The sequence below is a fragment of the Trichosurus vulpecula genome, chromosome 7 (genome assembly GCF_011100635.1).
Source record: "Trichosurus vulpecula isolate mTriVul1 chromosome 7, mTriVul1.pri, whole genome shotgun sequence".
Classification (NCBI taxonomy): Eukaryota; Metazoa; Chordata; class Mammalia; order Diprotodontia; family Phalangeridae; genus Trichosurus; species Trichosurus vulpecula.
The window spans coordinates 193,485,344-193,492,513 of NC_050579.1; the positions used below are offsets into that span (position 1 = coordinate 193,485,344).

A 7,170-nucleotide genomic window follows, 5' to 3' on the forward strand; every position below is an offset into this window, starting at 1 on the left:
CTGGGGGAAATTTGGAATTTGCTACTATAGGCCTTGATATCCTTCGTCCCTTCAGAAACAATACACTCCAGACTAATTGGTCCTCTTCTAATCCTTCATCACTTTTCTGTTTGGCAAATATGCTTTCTTCTCTGAATCTGGTGAAGCAGTGATAAGCTCATTTGATCTCTTCTTGAATGTTTGCCGATGATATATTCTACTATTTTAATGATAAGTAGCTCCTTTAAATGAGAACATTTCAAAATTCCTCAGGTTTGTTTTCAGGGCAATGCAGACAGGCACAGACAGCTCCTCACTCAACAAGTTATTGTGTCATCCAATTGGATTCAAATTTCTGTTTTTAATAGCATGAATTATTGAAATTATAATTTTATATAAAATATTTGACTGCTGTTGTATAACAATGTCTTCCAAATCTGAACCTGAAAAAAGGAAGATGGAGGGGATTAAGTTGGTGTAGCATCCCAATGACAATTTCCTATGGGGCCTGGGGCTTGCAGTGCTTTTCAAATCTGAATGAATACATCAGCAGGTAGATCCAGGAAGCTGGACATAGAGAAGGAGGCAATAGTTAGTACAGTACTTGACTCATTGTAAGTACTCAATAAATGCTTATTGATTGATTGGTTGATTAGAAAAATTAACTGAATCTCTGGTCAGAGATCTTATACTCCCCTTCATGAGGGCTGTCCTAGTGTGCTTTCACAATCTGATCATAGTTCGCTTTCATGATCTTTAGGACCGTGATATCTATTCATGTTATGGATATCTCCTCTTTCTCCCTCTTCTCTTTATTCAGAACACAGATATAGTCAGTGGTCAGATGTCAATGGCTTTGCTGAACTTCTGCGAGCTGTTGGAGAATTCCTGTTGCTAACTGGTGGAAGTGATAAGCAGAAGATCATCATAATCTCTCTTGATGTGGGCTAATAATCTCTTTGTGGGTTTAGCACATTTCATCTTTATTTGACTGTTTGTGGAACTCTTATTAATCACTGTCCTCCCCATCATATGTGTCAGGGCCTAAAAGAGCACTAGGAGATTTTATGCTCTTGGTTCTGATCACCACACTCCCATTTGATGGCTTGTTACAAAGATCCTAGGGCTATTGTTGCTATCTATTCTACTCCCTTGCTTATCCACCTTTTCAAAAAAGTAGCCAGAGCTCTCCCTTCTACAGTCTCTTACCCCCAAGAACGTGGCAGGGAGAATTGGAGGAGGGCAAGGTGGGAAATCCCTGCTTTCCAGCTTTTTCTGTGCATTCCTGCCTGACTCTGACCTCCACTCTCCCCTCCAAGTTTCTTAAAACAGCTCCTTTAAACTCTATCCTTTCTCTTCTGCTTCTTTCTACCAAACCAGTGATGGCAGTAGAGAGCAACCAGCCCCTCTGAAAGGTCTTGCTTTTCTCGAGTTGTAGATGGTAATTTAGCAATTTGGCAGAATTCAAATTGTAGAGAGCAATTTAGCAGAATTCAATTTTCCTGCAACAAGCTTTAACCTTTGTCCAGATAATCTTAGTAACTTCCAGCACACCAGCTGAAGCCTTCTTGGAAGCTGATTCTCCTGCTGTCTTCCTAAATGACTCATGCTATCTTTACAAATCAGTTCCTACCAGCTAGTTCTTCCATTTCTTGTCTTGCTGGTTTCTTAACACTTCAATAGCTCCAATCAGAGACTCCTGGTTCATAGTGATATCTTTCTCTTATGAGGTAAAAACTCATGAAATCCACCATTATGATCATTATGAAACCAAAAGTACTTATTTAATCACCCCAGTCTCCAAACAGTTAAGTGGTTTATAATTTTGTGAATTTTAATTTTTTAAACTCTAAAAATAGCCACATGAAAAGGAGTTAAGGTATCACAAAGCCCTGAATTTTCAGGCATTTCTTTGTGTTCATACACAGTTCTTTACTCATCATTTTTTTTAGGTTACATATGTGCAGTTATGCAAAACATGTCTGTAACAGTCATGTTGTAAAAGAAAACACAGACAAAAAATCCTCAAGAAAAATAAAGAAAGCAAATGAAGTATGCTTCAATCTGTATTCAGACACCATCAGTTCTTTCTCTGGGAATGGATAGCATTTTTCATCATAAGTTCTTCAGAGTTGTCTCAGATCGTTGTACTACTGAGAATAGCTAAGACATTAACAGCTGATGATCTCACAATATTGCTCTTACTTAGTACATGGTGCGTTTAACTTTGCATCAGCTCATGTAAGTCTTTCCAGGTTTTTCTGAGAGCATCTTGCTCACCATTTCTTATAGCACAATAATATTCCATCATAATCACATACCACAATTTGTTCAGCCACTCCTCAATCGATGGGCATTCCCTCAATTTCCAATTCTTTGCAACCAGAAATGAACTGTGATAAATATTTTTTGTACATATAGGTCCTTTTTATATCTTTTTTGGATATAGCCATAGTAGAGGTATTGCTTGGTCAAAGGGTATGTGTGATTTTATAGCCCTTTGGACATAGTTCCAAATTGCTCTACAGAATGGTTGAATCAGTTCACAACTCCACCAGTAGTTAATTAATGTCTGATTTTCTCCCTCATTCCTTCCAACATTTGTTATTTTCATTTTCTGTCCCATTAGCCAATCTCTTAGGTGTGAGGTAATACCTCAGAATTGTTTTAATTTGTCTTTCTCCAATCAATAGTGAGAACATTTTTTTCATAGGGTATAGATAGCTTTGATTACATCACCTGAAAACTATTCATATCTTTTGGCACTTACTTTTACAAATTTGACTCAGTTTTCTATCTGTTTAAGAAATGAGGCCTTCATCAGGGAAACTTGCTTCAATTTTATTTTCCACAGTTACTATTTCTAACTGTATCTCCCTCTCTCCTATCCCTCCTGTTTATTCTATTCTCTCTCTCCTTTCACCCTGTCCCTCTGCAAAGGTGTTTTTCTTCTGACCACTAGCTCCCCATTCAATCCCCCCTTCTCTCATTTCCTTCCCCTCCTACTTTCTTGCAGGGTAAGATTGATTTCTACACTCAACTGAGTTTGTATGTTATTCGTTCTTTGAGCCAATACTGATGAGAATAAGGTTCACCCACTCCCCCTCACCTCCCACCTTTTCCAATCAATTGTAAAAGCCTTTTCTTGCCTCTTTTATGTGAGATAATTTACTCCGTTACTACCTTTCCCTTTTCCTTTCTTCCAGTACTTTCTTCCTTCACTCCTTGATTTTATTTTTGTAGATACCATCCCTTAATATTCAATTCACACCTGTGCCCTCTGCTTATATATACTGCTTATAACTGCCCTAATAATGAGAACATTCTTAAGAGTTACAAGGATCATCTTCCCATGTAGGAATGTAAATATTTTAACCTCATTAAGTCCCTTATGATTTCCCTTTCCTGTTTACATCTTTATGCTTCTTTTGAGTCTTGTATTTGAAAGTCAAATTTTCTATTCAGCTTCTGTATTTTTATCAAGAATGCTTGAAAATCTTCTATTTCTTTGAATGTTCATTTCCCCCCTGAAGATGATTCTTGGTTATAATCTTAGATCCTTTACCCTCCAGAATATCATATTCTAAACCCTCCAATCCTTTATGTAGAAGCTGCCAAATCTTGTGTTATCCTGACTTGGCTCTAGGATACTTGAATTGTTTCTGGCTGTCTTCAATATTTTCTCCTTGACCTGGGAACTCTGAAATTTTACTATAATATTCCTGGGAGTTTTCATTTTCATTCTAGAACTGATTCTTGGGATCAGTTCTTGAATATCAATGCAGTTTTCCTTGGTAATTTCTTGAAATGTGGTGTCTAGGCTCTTTTTTTGATCATGGCTTTCAGGTAGTCCAGCAATCTTTAAATTCTCTCTCCTGGATATATTTTCCAGGTCAGTTGTTTTTCCAATGAGACATTTTACATTGTGTTCTTTTTCTCCACATTCTTTTGGCTTTGTTTTATTATTTCTTGATTTTTCATAGTCATTAGCTTCCTTTTGCTCTATTCTAATTTTAAAGAATATTTTCTTCAGTGAGCTTTTGTACCTCCTTTTCCATTCTGCCAAATCTATTTTTAAGGAATTTTTTTTCTTCAGTAAATTTTTGTGCCTCTTTTTTCCATTTGGCCAATTCTGCTTTGTAAGACATTCTTCTCATTGTTTTTTTTTGTACTTCTTTTACAATTTTGCCCTAGTCTGCTTTTTTTCTTAGTCCAATAAGTTTATTTTTGAAAATGTACACAAAAATGTTGAACCATTTTATGCATTTTCAGCAGCTGGACCAGCTCCAGCCTTGGTATTCCCAGTATGTATCCCTTGTGCTCTGTGTTTGGAAATCAGCTTAATCAAACCTTTACTAAGCAGTTCCTGGAGGGCTGCTGGGGCTTGAGAACCCCGGATCTTTAGTCTCTCTGAGACTACTGCAGGGGTAGTGAGTTTATAGTTGGGGACCTCCTTGCAGAGTTTGTCATATGTTGCTTTGTCAAACAGAACCAGATTGTTGAGCTTGTCTCGAACTTTTCCCTTGAACCACTTCTTCTTAACTTGCCCCCAGACTTGTTCACGGGATCTTTGTCCTTCTTGGCCAATATCCCTGCATCTTTCTTCTTATCATCCTTGGGTGGCATGGTGAGGCTTCAAGGAACTCCTGGTGCTGCCACCTCCAAGCTAAGAAGTCTGCTTTTTTTTCGTGTGTTATTTTCTTCGGTATTTTTTTGTGTCTCCTTTACTAAGCTATTTCTCATGATTTTCTTGCACCACTCTCTTTCCTCTTTGCAATTTTTCCAATACTAAGCTTATTTGATATTCAAAATCTTTTTTGAGTTCTTCCATGGCCTGAGACCAATTCATACTTTTCTTGGAGATTTTGGATGTAGGAGCTTTCACTTTGTTGTCTTCTTCTGAGTGTATATTTTGATCTTCCTTGTCACCATAGTAACTTTCTATGGTTAGAAAGTTTTTCTGTTATTTGCTCATTTTCCCAGCCTACAATTTGACTTTTAACTCTTTGTTAAAGTACTTCTAGGGTGGAGGGCACACTGTCCTAAGCTTCTAGGGACCCGTAAGTTTTCAGGTCTTTTTTTTTCTTTTTTCCTCTTAACAATTATTTTATTATTTAATATTTTAGTTTTCATCATTGATTTCCACAAGGTTTTAAGTTACAAATTTTCTCCCCATTTCTACCCTCCCTCCACTCCAAGATGGCATATATTCTGATTGCCCCATTCCCCAGTCAGGCCATGCTTCTGTCACCCCCCCCCCCACCCCATTCCCTTTCCCTTTACTTTCTTCTAGGGCAGGATAGATTTCTATGCCCCATTCCCTACATATCTTATTTCTCAGTTGCATGCAAAGCCAACTTATTTTTTTGAGCATCTGCTTTTAAAACTTTGAATTCCAAATTCTCTCCCCTCTTCACTTCCCACTCACCCTCACTAAGAAGGCAAGCAATTCAACATAGGCCACACATGTATCATTCTGTAAAACACTTCCACAATCATCATGTTGTGAAAGACTAACTATATTTCCCCCATTGTATCCTGTCTGATTTATTAAATTTTCTTCCTTGACACTGCATCTTTTCAAAAGTGTTTGCTTTTGATTAGCTCCTCCCCCTATATGCCCTCCCTTCTACCATCCTCCATTTTTTATCCCCTTCCCCCTACTTTCCTGTGGGGTAAGATACACAATTGAGTATGTATGTTATTCCTTCCTCAGGTCAAATCCAATAAGAGCAAGATTCGCTCATTCCCCCTCTTCATTTCCAATAAAATTGTTTTTCTTGTCACTTTTGTGTGACATAATTTACCCCATTCTATCTCTCCCTTTCTTCCTCTCTCAATATATTCCTCTCTCATGCTTTAATTTAATTTTATTTTTTTTAGATATCACCCCTTCATATTCAACTCACCCTGTGCCCTCTGTGTGTATATATATATATATATATATATGTATATGTATATGTATATTACCTTCAACTATCCTAATTACTGAGAAAGGTCTCATGTATTACGCACATCATCTTTTCATGTAGGAATGTAAACAAAACATTTCCACTTTAGTAAGTCCCTTAGGATTTATCTCTCTTGTTTACCTTTTCATGTTTCTTGATTCTTGTGTTTGAAAGTCAAATTTTCTATTCAGCTGTGGTCTTTTCACTGAGAAAACTTGAAAGTCCTCTATTTTATTGAAAGCCCATATTTTGCCTTGGAGCATTATACTCAGTTTTTCTGGGTAGGTGATTCTTGGTTTTAATGCTAGCTCCATTGACCTCCAGAATATCATATTCTAAGCCCTTCGATCCCTTAATGTAGAAGCTGCTAGATCTTGTGTTATCCCGATTGTGTTTCCACAATACTCAAATTGTTTCTTTCTGGCTGATTGCAGTATTTTCTCCTTGATGTGGGAATTTGGATACAACATTTCTAGGAGTTTTCTTTTTGGGATGTTTTTCAAGAGGTGATCAATGGATTCTCTCAATTTCTGTTTTACCCTCTGGCTCTAGAATATCAGGGCAGTTTTCCTTGATAATTTCTTGAAAGATGATGTATAGGCTCTTTTTTTTGATCATGGCTTTCACCTAGTCTGATAATTTTTAAATTATCTCTCCTGGATATATTTTCCAGGTCAGTGGTTTTTCCAATGAGATAGCTCATATTCCCTTCCATTTTTCATTCCTTTGGTTCTGTTTTATAATATCTTGATTTCTCATAACGTCACTAGCTTCCACTTGCTCCAATCTAATTTTTAAGGTGGTATTTTCTTCGGTAGTGTTTTGGACCTCCTTTTCCATTTGTCTAATTCTGCTTTTTAGGGCATTCTTTTCCTCGTTGGCTTTTTGGAGTTCTTTTGCCATTTCAGTAAGTCTATTTTTTAATGTGGTATTTTCTTCATTATTTTTTCGGGTCTCCTTTAGCAAGTCATTGACTTGTTTTTCATGGTTTTCTTGCATCACTCTCATCTCTCTTCCCAATTTTTCTTCTACTTCTCTTACTTGCTTTTCCAAATCTTTTTTGAGCTCTTCCATTGCCTGAGACCAATTCATCTTTTTCTTCAAGGCTTTTGATGACTTTGTTGACTTCTTCTGGTTGTATGTTTTAGTCTTCTTTGTCACCAAAAAAGATTTTAGAGTCTGACTCTGAGTCTGCATTCTTTTTTTGCTGTCTGTTCATGTTCCCAGCCAACTACTTGAC

At 37.0% G+C, this 7,170-nt stretch overlaps 2 pseudogenes; both read right to left on the minus strand.

Moving 5' to 3' along the window:
• Positions 1–370: 370 nt before the first annotated feature.
• Positions 371–960, minus strand: LOC118857749 (annotated as a pseudogene).
• Positions 961–4,237: 3,277 nt separating this feature from the next.
• Positions 4,238–4,605, minus strand: LOC118857750 (annotated as a pseudogene).
• Positions 4,606–7,170: the final 2,565 nt, after the last annotated feature.